The 14,920-nt window shown below is 44.3% G+C and overlaps 1 protein-coding gene across 1 annotated transcript in view; it reads left to right on the forward strand.

The window, feature by feature from the left end:
• The window catches only part of FOXN2 (forkhead box N2), a 112,235-nt gene that overhangs the window by 91,977 nt on the left and 5,338 nt on the right, over positions 1-14,920 (forward strand). The gene's annotated exons all lie outside the window — the stretch shown is intronic.

Here is a 14,920-nt window from a genome sequence, read left to right on the forward strand (position 1 = left end):
CTGCTATGGTCTGCAACATCAAAGGTGTCAACATTTGAGATCCTGTTTGCCCAGGGGACACATCAGATGTGGATTGACTACGCCATTCTGTCTCTGGCAAACACAGTGTGCCATACCAACAGGAAGTGTCACTTCCAAGATCCGCTCTTGGCATGGGTGCTAACACTACAGGGGCCCCACCTTGCATTATTAATGTGACCTCCAATCCAGTTCTTGATGCTGTCTCGCCCAAGCCAGATTGCAGTACCACACCAGGGAAATTATTGTCTTGGAACGTGGCTGGCCTTAAGAGTAAATTATCTGATCCGGAGTGGGGGTCTTATGTTGATTCTTTTTCCATATGCATGTTTCAGGAAACCTGGTCTAAGGATTGTGTGTATAGGCAAGGCTACTGCTGTTTTACTAAAAAAGCAAACCAGTCCACTAGGGGAAGGGCGATTGGGGGTTTATGCACTTGGGTTAAGTTGATTGAGGTGGGCAGGGTAAAGGAAATTTCTATTGACTCTTGCGATATTCTAGCAATAGCAATATGGCCAAGTTAAGGTGTTCCCGTGTTATGCATTAACATTTATAACAGACCAGGTCCTTCTAATCTCCAGTCTGACACTATCCATTTGCTGCACAACCTTCTATCTGAACTTCATTTTAAATATCATGTTATTATCGCAAGTGATTTTAATGCCCAAATTAATTATCTATCCAGGCCGAAGATGAAGTGTGGAACATTCCCCCGCTCTTAATCCAACCAGCATAACGTATCTCTCCCCTCAGGGCTCTACAGATAATAGATCTTGTAGTAACATACGGCCTCCGTTTTGGAAATGGTCGATTTCCAAATGACAATCCTGCCAAACCTACCTTTTTTAGAGGCTCTTATAGCAGTATCCTGGATTACGCCATTTTTGATCTGAGTCTGGAACTCCATAATTAATGTAGAGGTGGGATCTCGGTGTACTAGTGACCATGCCCCTCTACAAATTGTATACAATGCAACTCTTTTTAAAGGGCACGCTCCACCTTATGCCTTGGATGCTTCCAAAGATCTGCTGGAATTATCCAGCAATAGGCGCGTGGTGAGATGGTCTTCGTTTTCGAAATCCAATCTGCTTAATGATAAGCTTCGCGCCTTAGTTTCCTGCCACCAGCTCTTCGATGAATCTACTGTATTCTCTCCCTCAGAAGTCATGTCTTCTCATGTGGCTCTTTTTGCAGATCTCAAAGAGCTTTTTTCGAAATCTCCTATAATTCACAAGAAATCTCCTGCACTTAATTGCAAATGGTTTGATCAGGAGTGTCGGGAGGCTAAGAGCCTTTTGTCCAAAGCTCTAAAGTTAAAGATCCGGGATGCCATTGTACAGGCGAGATGAAACTATGTTTCTACTTGCAAGTCATCTAAACTTAAATACGAGGAAAATTTATGGAAGTCTTTGGCGGAGGCGGCCAGTGCTCGTGATGCCAAATTATTTTGGTATCTGGTTTCACGTAAAGATCCTGCCCTTTCTTCTATTCCTGAGTGCCACATTGATGCCGAAACCTGGCTCTCCCATTTTGGGGATCTGTATGGGTCCTGCCCGGTTCTGGACAACACTGCTACTGAGTCTTTATCGTGTCTCCCTGCTGTCCCGCCTTTTACGTTAAAAGAAACAGAGCTGGCAATTTGTGCCCAAAAAATAGGGAAGGCTCCTGGTTCAGACGGTATCCCTTCGGATTTGTACAAATCGGACTTATCTGTATGGTCCTGGTACATCAATAGGGTATTGAATAGTGTTTTGACAACTCGATCTTACCCGGACTCGTGGAAGGTGGCAATCATTGTCCCCATCCACAAAAAAGGAGATAAGAGCTCCCCAGGGAACTATAGACCTATCAGTCTATTAGACAACTAGCAAAAAATATTTTCTTTCCAGCTCCTATCCAGATTAAAAAACTGGATAACGAAAAACCAGGTCCTAAGTCATCTCCAGGCTGGATTTAGGGACAAGGTCAGTACCATCGACCAGGTCTTCCAATTTACTACCATCAAGTGGAAGATCGTAGACGCAGATCGTGGCCACTTAATTGTGGCCTTTGTTGATCTGAAATCTGCGTTTGACCTCGTCTCAGGTGCCAAGCTCTGGGAGGTGCTGAGTATCACTGGAGTTCCGGGTTCTATGATCAACATTATTAAAGACCTTTATTCTGATAATTTTGCTAGAGTTCGTTGGGGTTCGGCTGGCAGTTTGTCTCCAGCTTTTCCTACAGCCCGTGGTGTGAGGCAGGGGAGTGTTCTTGCGCCCACCTTATTTTTATTGTTTATTAATGCATGTATTCCATACCTTTTAGATTCCCACTGTGATGCTCCAAGTTTGGGTGGGCAAAAGTTCCCTTGCTTTTTGTTTGCGGATGACAACTTGCTACTCTCACGAACTGCCATGGGCCTTTCAAGATTGCTCTCTCGATTCACGGATTTCTGTAAGGACCATGGGTTGGAAATCAACTCAGCAAAAACAAAATATATGGTCTTTGGGGACAACAGGTGCAAAATGAAGAGGCCGGTATACCTAGAAGGTGTTCCCCTGGAAAGAGTGGGCACCTTCGACTACTTGGGTATCAAATTGGAAGACTCGCATCTTTGGCATGCTCACCGCCAGAAATCTTTATTGTGCCTGAAGCAAAGGGCGGGTGGCATCGTAAGATTTGCTTCTAGATCTCCCAAATTTGCAATGTCTCCTGCCCTCGAAATATACAAATCTCAAGCCGGGGGGGGGTGGGGCCTAAATGGTGCTGAACTTTGGGGCCATTGTAAACTGGTGAATTTGGCAAGGGCAGAAAACCAATTCTTGAAAATGTTGCTAAAAGTCCCCTCCAGCACTCCATCTCTGCCCATCCGAATGGATCTAAACCTTTTTTCTATTTCTCAGATAGCTGCTTTAAGGCCCTTGTTATTCTGGATCCGGCTTTGGTTAACAGACGCCCTCTCTCCATTTCGATGTGGGCTTTTTAACTCGGTGGGCCGTAATAGTACCACCAAAACCAAATGGTGTGTTTATGTCGAACAGTCTTTAACTCACCTCGGTCTAGGGTCATATTGGCTGGACCCATCTTCCATTCCTAAAAATGCTGTACAGGTACTGAAGGATGCTTTTTGGCACAATGTCCAGACTATGCAATTTGCTAAGATTGTCCCACTGTCTATGTACGACAGTTATTTATCAGTCAAATGTCATTATGAATTTGAGCCCTTCATGGACATCGCATTATCTCCATTTGCAGGAGCTCTTTTTGTTAGACTTAGAGTAGCGTCTCTCCCTTTATGCTCTTTAACGCACAAATGGCCTAGCTCCACCAACAGATCCAAGTTTTGCCCGATGGGTTGTAAAAGTGAAGAGTCTGTCTCACATGTTTTTTTCTATTGCCACGCATACCATAAACAAAGAGCCCTCTGGATTACTCTGCTTTGTAAATCTATAGGTGTCAGGTCTTATTTTCATGCTGAGAGAATTTTAAAATCTGATTTATCTGTCCAGGTAGTTTTACCAGTGGCAAAATTTCTCGAAGCAATTTGGCGTTTTAGACTAGTTATTTTAAAGAATAAGATTGGGTAGATAACTTTTAGATTTATTTATGTATATTTATTGATTCTTGATGTCTGATTCTAATACTCTTGTTTTTAGCACAAAGATATTGTCTTATTATACTATTGAGTATTCATGGACCTTGGGAGGGGCCCCTCTTATTGGCAAGAGTCTCACCTTTTGATATTTTGTTTGGATCTTAACCTTTTTTTAACTTTTTTAATCTTTTACTGTGTACCCATTTCTAGTGCTTCTTAATTTTAAATGTTGTTGTCTGTACCGTACTTTTATGGTATGTTTCTACTTACCGAAATAAAGTTAAAGATGATGATGCCTTCTAAGTTAAGTCTGCCTGCTCTGTGCCAAGTTACTGGAGAGAAAGCACAGGATAATTTAGGTTGTGTTGGTACTTACCCTGGCTAGGATTGTGGTTCCTACTTGGACAGGGTGCATACCTCTGCCAACTAGGACCCATTTCTAACACCCACATCATATAATCGGCTCTGCATCACCAACTCGTGGGACTGCGCCATGTTTTCTGCTAGGGCACGCACATCTTTTTGGCGGAGATGCAACCTGTGGCAGAGCTCCATGATATTATGAGCCTGTGCATCCGCCTGTAGGGCTGCTATGTTTTTATATAATGTTGCATTTAAGTTTGATTTCTTTCTTTTCCCCCCCTATCAGGCCTTGAGGAGGTCCCCACACAACTGTCTTGAATGCCTTCCATAGCACTTTTGCTGTCGAGACTGGCCCATGATTTTCCTTCAAATGAGGAGCAATTCCTTTCCTCGATTTGTCTTTGATCCCCTTGTCTTTGAGGTACCAGGGATCTATCCTAGCGGCTAATGTAAAATCCTGGGCCGCTGAGGAGCGCTCATAATGGGGAGTGATCCGAGATGCCTTTTGCATAGTGGGATGCAGATTTAAAGTGTGATAAATGGGAATGCTGTGTAAAGATGTAATCCAGGCGAGAGAAGCTGCTGTGGGCGGGTGATAAATTTGTATAACCGCAGCTTTGTGGGTTGGGCTCCCACCACAAATCAGTCAGCCGCATCACCGCTATAAACTAAGGCAGTGGACATGTCGTGGCTTCCCATCCCCAAGCTGCTCACTCTATCTTTTCCAAGGTTCATAACCACATTCATATCGTCACCTAATACTAATACTTCTGGAAGTAGTGTCAGAAGCATGTTGCCTAGTTCTGGGAGAGTTGTATTATGATGTAGTGCCAGGATGTATACATCGCATAGATGTGAGGTGGTGTCCTCCCATGTCCTGGTTAGTGCCACATATCATCTGTAGGAGTCATGCCACATATGATGTAGAGTGTAAGGTATTGATCTTTTTACCCGGATCCCAACCCCCCAGGAGTCAGTGGTGTAGCCAGCTTGTGAATGCATAGTATACCCAAATCTATCAAGGGCCTTGCAGTGATTGCCCCGGAGATGCGTCTCTTGAAAGCGCATGAGGCCCAGGGCATGTTGACGCAGGTGTTTTAGGATCAAAGCGAGCTTGATCTTATTGCCTAGGCCATTGACATTCCATGACCATATAGTTAAAGCTTAAGACATTAATTGTGTCAATGACGTGATATTGAAGTGCGAATGGGAACCGACTACCAATGCCCAGGGTAGGCCCCTTGGGAGTGTGGCCTGTCTCAGCCAAAGGCGTGAGTCCCCACACTTTACACTTCTTGCAATGGATTGACTGCTGTAGCGAGTCAGAACAGTATTAAACAAAAGCAACTGAAAACCCACTGAAACTTCCCCCTCCCTGATACGCTGCACCATGAGTTTTGAACCAGCCACTTCCCCAACCTGCAGAGTGCCTGTCAACTAACTATGGTGGATCTAACCACCAGAGTGATACAAGTTTGGATATTTGATATGAGTATAGTTTCCTCCATATATCAGATGGCTTTAAAACTTTCTTCAACATCATGCTAGCAGTACCTGACTGAATCACATACCCTTACCTCCCATCTCTATCAGACATAATCCCCATTGATAACATCTGACCTGGTGCACAATATCTCAATTACTTAGATTAGCATTTTCAGCACAAGCCTCATCCCAGGTGGGTGCCGCTTAAGTTTCTGGCTGGGAATGCGAGGGTGGTTAAGCCTCCCGAGTCAGATTCCATGGCCTCTCATTACGTTTTGCACTCTCCACCATTCCTGGGGCTAGCCACTCGCCAACCTTCTATCCACTCCCACGCCTCCTCTGGGGCATGAAGTGTTAATATTTGCCCTCAGAGAGCACGCGTAGCTTGGTCGGATACAGCATCTTGTATTTGATCTCTAAGTGCTTTTTTGACCTCCTCAAAGCTCCTTTGCTGCCGTTGGACCTGGAGGGTAAACTCTGAGAAGAAGCGATTTATAGTGTTTTCAAAATGTAAATCTCCATGAGCCCGAGCAGCCTGTAAAAACACATCTCGATCCCTGTGGTTGAGGATTCTAGCAACAATGGTTCATTAAGAAGCTCCCATTCGTGGAGGGGAGCCCTCTCTGTGGAGAAGAAATTCAACGTTCTTTTAGGCCAGAGAGTCTTAAGAATGAGATCTTCGAGAAAAAGATCCACACTGAGACCCTCCGCTCCCTCTGGGACCATACCCACTCATATTGTTCCGCCTTGCCCTCCCAGCCTGATCCTCCAGCCTGGGGTTGATAACTTTTTTCTGCTTGGTCAGGGTTCGGACCTGCTCCTCTAGGAGTTTCGTTGTGGAATGTAATCCATTTATTTGTGTCTCCGTCACTGCTACATTCTCTGTAATCCACAGTCTGAGTCCTTGTCTCAGACTGTGCTCTGGCTCTACAGGGTTCGCCCCCTCCTGGGTCTGCGTAAGCCCTGGGATGGCAAGGGGAGTATCTTAAATAAATGGTGAAGGGGCGCCACAAGGACGCAGTGCCTTTCTCTGCCAATGTTGGCGATGGGAAAAACCGATTTTGGGGTGGAGGGGCAGGTTTTTTACCCACAGTACATTGGTTCTTTGTAGTCCGTCCTCCCCTATGGACCGTAGGATGATCACAGCAGCTCCGAGCCCCTCATCCACCATCAACACTCTCGACCGCCGGCTAATTCAGCTGCTCAGTGCTGGTGGGGAAAGCAGGGTGCTTGTCTGTGTTGCAGCAGTTAGTTCGCTGGAGTGTCCTCCCGTGCAGTTGCTAATGGCAATTCCTGGTCACAGCCCATCACAGTCCTCATGCCTGAAGCCTCCATGGGAGTCAGACACTCCCTTCTCATGCTCTGTTAAGCTCCTTTTCTCCGGCGTCATAGTGTTGCCAAATCCGCCCCCCACCACAGGGGAAGGGAAAGTTATAGATATGCAGGTGTCGGTCGCATTGGGCTTCGCACTTGCCATGTGCCATTTTCCTGATGTCCTTTAGGCCTCAGGATAGCACTCTGGTTTTCCACCCTCACCCAGCACAGTCGCAGCAGGAGTCTACCAGCAAGCGGGAAGGGGCCACAGTACGGTCGCCTGCAACTAAATAATCAGTCACTGCCCAGATAGTGCTCGGATGGTGGGGGATAATTCACTGGCAGTGGTGGGGCTGTCATATCTCGCAGCCATTTTCATAGGTGGTTAGCCACGCACCCCCAACTCCCAATGCCTGTATCTTGGTCATCTTCTAGCTGGGCATATTTTAGCAAGTGCAAAGAGAGAGCGTAAAAATGTTACATGATCTCATTTTTTCAGAGAGAATGCCTTAACGTTTCTTTCTTGATTTGGGGATCAACAACATAACACAATTAAGAAAAAAGTAATAAAACTAAAGTTTAATTAAAAATAAACCTCAGTAAAATAAGTCTAGTACGGATGAAAGCATATTATCTAAAGATTTGCAGTAGGCAATGAAATTAGAATAAGTGAGCTGCGGCATAGGTTGACCGGCTAATAAATCCTTCACGGAAAGGATGGTAATAGTTACATGTGTATAGTGCGGTCAAAACCAGAAACTAAATGTGACTAATGGTAATCAGACTATATTAGCAACGACTGCTAGTTGTGGAGCAGGCTGTGAATGGACCCAGTAGATAGGCAGCCACCTGTTGTTCTCAGTAGGTGTCATTTCTGTAAATAAACGAAGAGCTCCAAGTTTTGTTAGCTTAACTTTTGTTTACTGGTTTGTGCTGCCAACACAAATTAATAGAATAACATGCTTCTTGATTGTGTCCACTTGGATCATCAAAAAAATCATTAAAACAAAAGCTTAAGTTGGTCATAAATAAACCATCAAAGCTTACAAGATAAAACACACATAAAACATAATAAATACATACATTTTAAAATGACTTGTGTACAAATCTTTAAAATCATTGAATTAAATGGCTGCATACAAACAAATCTATGGTAATTTGTTCAGATGAATATCAATCATTACCTAAAAAGAGCAGCAGAACAAAACATGCTCAATAGTCTCAGATGCTGAACCTCAAATAGGACATTTGTCCTGCGTTGAGCCATTTCCCCAATGATTAGTAAAAGAAGTTAGCTGCAGACTACCCAGCCGAAACCATACATAGAGACTCCAAAGAAAAAGCTTTGAAATAAAGTCCAAAAAAAGGCTCATAATTGGGAAATAACTTTAATTCAAGAAATTGTTTAGCAAGACTCCTATGATTAGCATATAAAACATAGTTTTCCCATACTGTTGCCCAGTATCAAGTCTTTAATGTGACAGCTAATGCTTTAGTTATACCATTTGGATTATCCCAGCAGCGTCTTAGCCCTATCTTATCTAGCCACTGAAAAACGTGTCTCCGCCAGGGAACTCTCTTCCCAGCAGATCCTTGAGACAATCCCTGTATTCATCTAACTCTGCAGTGGACCAAAGAGTGACCCAAAATGTCAATGGTCCCAAGGCAGCCAAGTCAGAAATCCGATTTCAAGCTAGGTCTAAATAAATAGGGATATATGGGATGCTGACTGGGCAAGCAAGCAGCGATCTAATAAAATATTTTTCTGCTGCTGTCACTTTCTGAGTATTAGAGTATCCCCATATTTCAGCTCCAAATATTGCAGCGTTCTGAGGTTTCACCTGATAAACATTCAATGTAGGGGAGACAATTCTTGAGCTTGTGCCTCTGCAAAAGTGCAGAATAGCATGGGGCCTATGATGAATCAGAAGGGAACTCTTAGAAAGATGGTTATCCCAGCAAAATCTATCAGATACCCTGACACTCAAATAATCAAAGGAGTGGACTCCTTCAAGGGGAACATTGTTAACAATAATAGAACAGCTTTAACACGACCTAAACTCAAAACCTTAAACCTGGTTTTAGCAATATTCAGGTCTAACCCTCTAGACCTACAAAACATTAAGAACCTATCTAAAAGAGTCTGAAGGACACCGGGTGTTTTGAAATTGTGAGAAATGTGGTCTTCGGTTGGCAGTCAGGTTACCCCTTGTCCAAGCAAGGACCCTCTCTCTAGGTAGGGTTAGTCCTACATAATCCAAAATATCCTGTGCCCACCCTCTGGTAGCTTGGCACTGAGCAGTCAGGCTTAACTTAGAAGGCAATGTGTAAAGTATTTGGGCAATAAATCATGCAATAACACAGTATAAACACCACAAAAATACACCTTACAGGTTTAGAAAAATCTAGAATATATGTCTGGATAAAATAAGGTAAAAACGATCAAGATTTGAGAAGTACACGTTGAAATATCACTTTAAAGAATGATAAAAAGAGTCTTAAGTTCTTAAAAGCAATAAGAGTATCTTGCAAGCACAAAGTACCTGGTTTGCGTCTAAATTATTTGCAAGGGACCGCAGAGGAGGAGATGCGTGGAAAACGAGGAGGTGTGCGTCGGTTTCTCCGGACACACACAGACGATGCGTCAATATTTTTCACGCAGCCCGGGCCTTGCGTCGATTTCTGACACCCTGACTTGGATCCTCTTTGGGTTGCGGGGTATTTGGATGCCCCGGGGATGATGCGGAGAAATCCTGGGCGTGCAGGACAAAGTCAAAGGAACTGCGTTGATCCGGTGGGCGATGCGGGGAAATTTCTGTTGCATGGCATCTGCTGCATTGATTCTTCTTGCAGGAAGTCAGGCTGTGTCGTTCCAGCTCGGCTATGCATCGATCCAGTGGGCCGTGAGTCAAAGTTCCGGTCGCAAGGCTGGCCCTGCGTCGATCCGGTTCGGCATGCAGTGATTTTTCTCACCGCAATGCAGGCTGTGCGTAGTTTCTGGCAGGCTCTGCATTCAAATTTCCCCACACAAGGAGTTCTTTGCAGGGATGAAGACTTTTTGGCCCTGAAACTTCAGAAACCAGGAGGCAAGCTCAATTGAAGCCCTTGGAGAGCACTTCTCAGCAGAGCCAGAGGGCAGCAAGGCAGCAGCGCAACAGCAAGGCAACAGTCCTTTTCAGCAAAGCAGTCAGGTGAGTCCTTTGAGCAGTCAGGCAGCTTCTCTTGGCAGATTGCAGGTTCTGGGTCAGAGTTTCTTCACCAGTAGTATCTTGTCCAGAAGTGTCTGAGTTGGTTGGGTCAGAGACCCTGCTTAAATACCCAGATGTGACTTTGAAGTGGGGAGACTTCAAAGAGTGGCTTAGAATTTCACAAGGTCCCCTTTCAGTTCCATCCTGTCTGCCAGGGTCCCAGTAGTGGGTTTGGCAGTCCATTGTGTGAGGGCAGGCCACTGTCCTTTCAAATGTAAGTGTCAGGCCCTCCACCCTCCCAGCCCAGGAAGAACCATTCAGTGTGCAGGTGTGACTGAGCATCCTGTGTTTGGGGTTGTCAGAGTGAATGCACAAGGGAGCTATCAACTAAACCTAGCCAAACGTGGATTGTAAGGCACAGAACGATTTAAGTGTAGAGAAATGCTCACTTTTTAAAAGTGGCCTTTCTAGAATAGTAATATTAAATCAAACTTCACCACCAGCAGGATTTTGTATTACCATTCTGCCCATACTAAATATGACCTGGCTACTCCTTTGAGATCAGAATCTACCACTCACAGTATATGAGGGTAGTCCTAATGCTATCCTATGAAAGGAGCAGGCTTCACAGCAGTGTACAACGAATTTAGGAGTGGTACACCACCAGGACATATACAACACACGTGTTCATGTCCTGCCTTTTACCTACATAGCACCCTGCCCTATGGGCCACCTAGGGCCTACCTTAGGGGTAACTTATATGTAGAAAAAGGGGAGTTTAAGGCTTGGTGAGTACTTTTAAATGCCAAGTCGAAGTGACCGTGAAACTGCACACAAAGGCCTTGCAGTGGAAGGTCTGAGACATGGTTAAGGGCTACTTATGTTGATGGCACAACCAGTGCTGCAGGCCCACTAGTAGTAGTTAATTTACAGGCCCTGGGCACATTGCTAGAGACTTAAAAGTAAATTGGGTATGAGCCAATGTCACCATGTTTTAGGGAGACAGCATATGCACTTTAGCACTGATTAGCAGTGGTAAAGTGTGCAGAGTCCTAAGGCCAGCAGAAATTAGGTCAGAAGGAGGAAGGCAAAAAGTTTGGGGGTGACCCTGCAGAAAGGCCATTTCCAACAGAAATCAAGAGAATCGTTGGCAAAAAGCAAAATGGGGGTCTTAGTATTATTTTAAAAAAATGGGTGCATCATTCTGACAGGTAAGTAAAAATTGAACCACCTCGTTTATATACAATGTGAACAAGGTTGGCACCAGAACACAACCTTGTCTGACGCCACATTGAATGGGGATGTAATCAGTAAGTTCACCCTTGCTGCCCTACCTGATTTGAGAATAAATGTCCTTGTGTAAACGTGCTAATAGATGCACCAAATTTCCTGGGGCTCGCATGCCATATAAGACCTCCCACAGCTAGGACAAGATTGAAAGCAGCCTGTAAATCAACAAAAGCCACGTACAAATTCTGTTTAGAGGGAAACACATATTTCTGATAGAGAAGAGTCAAGCGGAATACTTGGTCAGAAGTATTGGTCTTAGGTCTAAAATCAGCCTGGAAGGTAGATATTAGACAATTTTAGTCGACCCAGGCTAGCAGCTTGTCAAGAACCTGCTGGGCAAAAACTTTTTGCAGGTAATCGATCAAACTGATTGGTCTGTAGTTAGAAGGAATACTCCAGTCACCCTTCTTGTAAACACAGATAATTTCTGCCCTTCGCCAAGTAACAGGAATGGCACCTCCTGCATCTACAGCATTAGACACCATGTTAATTTAACAGACCCAGATTAGTATTTCAGACTTGTACAAATCACTGGGAATTTTAGGCTGATTTTAATAAAGCAATAACTATACTTCACTCGAGTGAAAAAAATCACAGGATCCTCTATAGCTACCCCACCAACCCCTTCATCTAATTCATCGCATCTGTGCAGAGAGGGGGGGAATACAAAGGTTGTCAGAATTATGCATAGGACAAGGTTTAGCATATAGTTTTACAAAATGATTGACCCATTTTTCGGCCTGGATATGGTAGGAATAGGATTTCTCAGAATGACAAGTACAGTGGGAGAGAATCTTCCAAAATGAGCCCATCATCATTACACCAAATAGCCCCCAGCATCTCCTGCCAGATTGCATCCTCCCAGACCCTCTTGGCCTGAGCTAGTGTTTTTATAATTTACTCTGGCAACTCTAATCAGTTCCTGCGAGGAGGTCCCAGTAACATTTTTCAATGACAATTGTGCCACAGAACAGTCCAAACTACTACTTAAGCTTTCCAGCTGCACAAGGTTTAATAGCCATCTTTTTATGAAAAAAATCTTGCAACTTTTCTGTAAAGTGACCATGAATTATAATAATCGGAATATCCCTGATATCAAGGTTTTCAAAATTAGAGAAGACCGTCACAAATAATTCATAAATCCTCCTGTACATAGTCGCGTCAGACAACCCTAGGCTAGGAGACACGCCGAAAATTGCTAGCCAGTATAGGCTCGGGTACAACAGTAATGCACTTATTCTCCAACCTTTGAAACATTTCCTCTTAGGGATGGCAACAGAGAATTATGATCACCATCCTGTCGATTGTCCACTCTCGTGTCAACCATTAGTGGGCACAACCTTATGTCAAGAAAAAATAATCAATAACACTGGCATAATTACCATGTTTAAAGGTTCGAGCCCTGTTCTGGTCTGATAGTCCTACCATTGCAGGCTATCAGACCTTGTCCCAAACACAGTGCAAATAACTGAAGGGCGACACGAGAGCTACATTTCCCCCGATAACCTGGGTATGCCTCAAATCTCAGCCTCTGAGTCACTGAGGTCATTGCTATAGAGAGAAGGTTCTACTATGATGTAGCAACTCTGCTGTAATGCGTCTACTTGTCCATACAACTGGGCAAGAATAGAAGACTCCATACCGGAGGAGACCAATCTAGCATACACATTCATCACACCTAATTACAAACCCTTAGGAAAAATGAGCTGAACACCTAAAATATCAGGAGAGTGGATTTTCATTGGTGAATGGGGACATTCCAACCTGTTAATTAATAAATAAAAAATATATATATAGCAGCCCTCCCCCCCCCCCCCTTAGCACGACCACTACTGCCCGTAAATTGGACCCCCTCGCTATATGTTGTAAAGCCTTCCACGAGAATCCTGTTAGTAGCCCAAGTCTCTTGGAATAGGTAGATGTCAAATGAATTGATATGAGACCCATTCAGAGTCTAATAGGTTATAACCTACACCGACCAAATTCCAAGATATAATCCTCAAGCAGGGCAGACAGTCAGCCCCACTAAGCCCAAGGCTAACCTTAGACGAATACTGAGATCTGCTCAGTGTGGAATCACTAAAACAATTGTCAACAGGCCTCATATTCATTGCCTCACAGTCTCCCTCGGTTTCACGCTCTCTACAACCTTATTGTCAGGCCTATGGACCCATCAGTACACACAGACCTAGAAACGGTTGGTAGTCAATCAATTTAAATATGATTAGAACTCAAATCTCCAAGGGTGAGGGTAGGATGTGGATCTCTGTCAGCTTTTCTACCCGATTTAGTAACGGATGCGTCATAGGGCGGGTGAACCTAATACCAGTGGATTGTACGGACCTAGAATTACAAGTGCACAGTTCAAAGGCAATATGTTTGATAACCAGCATCTTATCTCTCATCGGTAGAACGATAAAGTCGTAATCAGTTCGTTCCTGGGAGGATCTATTTGCATTCACAATATCTGATCTAATAATTGAGACAGTTCCTCTTAGACCTCAGCCAGCACACAGTCTTATTAATCAAGGAAGCCTCACCCTCAAAAGACCCCGCTGGAAATCACGGGACTTTGATCATATAAAGTCTCTCCTAACATTGGTGCACCTCACTTTAAATCAGCCTGGTCTACAGCACGTGCGCAAGGTTGGGATTTAGCTCCAGTGTACACATTCGTAGTAGGCATGCCAGCAGGACCATAGACATTTGTTGGCAAAAAAGCCCTGGCTGGGGGAAATATGATCTAGGGGGTGGGTTTTGGGTCACCTATACAACTAACTTTGCCAACTCACGATCGGAGCGCATTGTCTATAGATCGGGGATCCATGTTTGGAGAAGGGGTGCAGAGTGGCCAGACCAAATTGTAATTTATAATTGTTACTCAATTTATACGCCTTTGGTAAGATCCCTGCTGGCAACTGCCTTATTTTCTCTAGTGCAGTGAAGAACCCTCCTGAGTGCCTCTGACACACATGGTGCGATGAGCCTTTCCGCCCACCTGACATGAGCGCTCATGACTGGCTGCAGGGCCAAACCCCCCATTAATTTTCCCAAGGATCGAATGCAGGAGACCCCCTCATATCATCAACTTTAGAATGTAATAGTCTCAACACCTCCACTAACTGTGTCAGATACTCCAGCACTCATGCCCCCCACGGGCAATTCGGCTACTTCAGTTATTGGATGTAGACTCAATTTCTTCTAGTGGAGTACATCTATTAAAGCAGGGGACACTAGGGCAAACAACAACCGCTGGGCTGAGAGGCAGCCTTTTCAGGACCCCCATCATTAGCGTGGAGGTAACGTCAATGGAAGTTAAAACCTCGTGGTAGATGGGGAATTATTAATGGCTGAAAGTTTGCTAGTACACAAGGGACCCTCAGTACTTTATTGAACACTGCAGGGACTTTATTAGATTGCGATTTGTTCGCAAACAAAGTCCCAGGCACATTGTCCTTTAGGATAGCCTTCACCTGTTCAGTCAAGCATTCAATATTCGTTAATGTACTCTGTCTGTGTGGTAGAAACAGCCAGTGTTACAATTCCTTTTTGAGTTGGCTCAACCGGCTTAGCATTTTGACCTACCTTGGCAGGTTTTCTTATTTTTTTTTGTGCCGCTAAGTGGCTGCGGAGTGTTCACAGACTTCCTCTTCCCCATTGCTTGTGAAATAGAAAGTGATAATAATCA

Source organism: Pleurodeles waltl, chromosome 5, assembly GCF_031143425.1.
Source record: "Pleurodeles waltl isolate 20211129_DDA chromosome 5, aPleWal1.hap1.20221129, whole genome shotgun sequence".
Classification (NCBI taxonomy): domain Eukaryota; kingdom Metazoa; phylum Chordata; class Amphibia; order Caudata; family Salamandridae; genus Pleurodeles; species Pleurodeles waltl.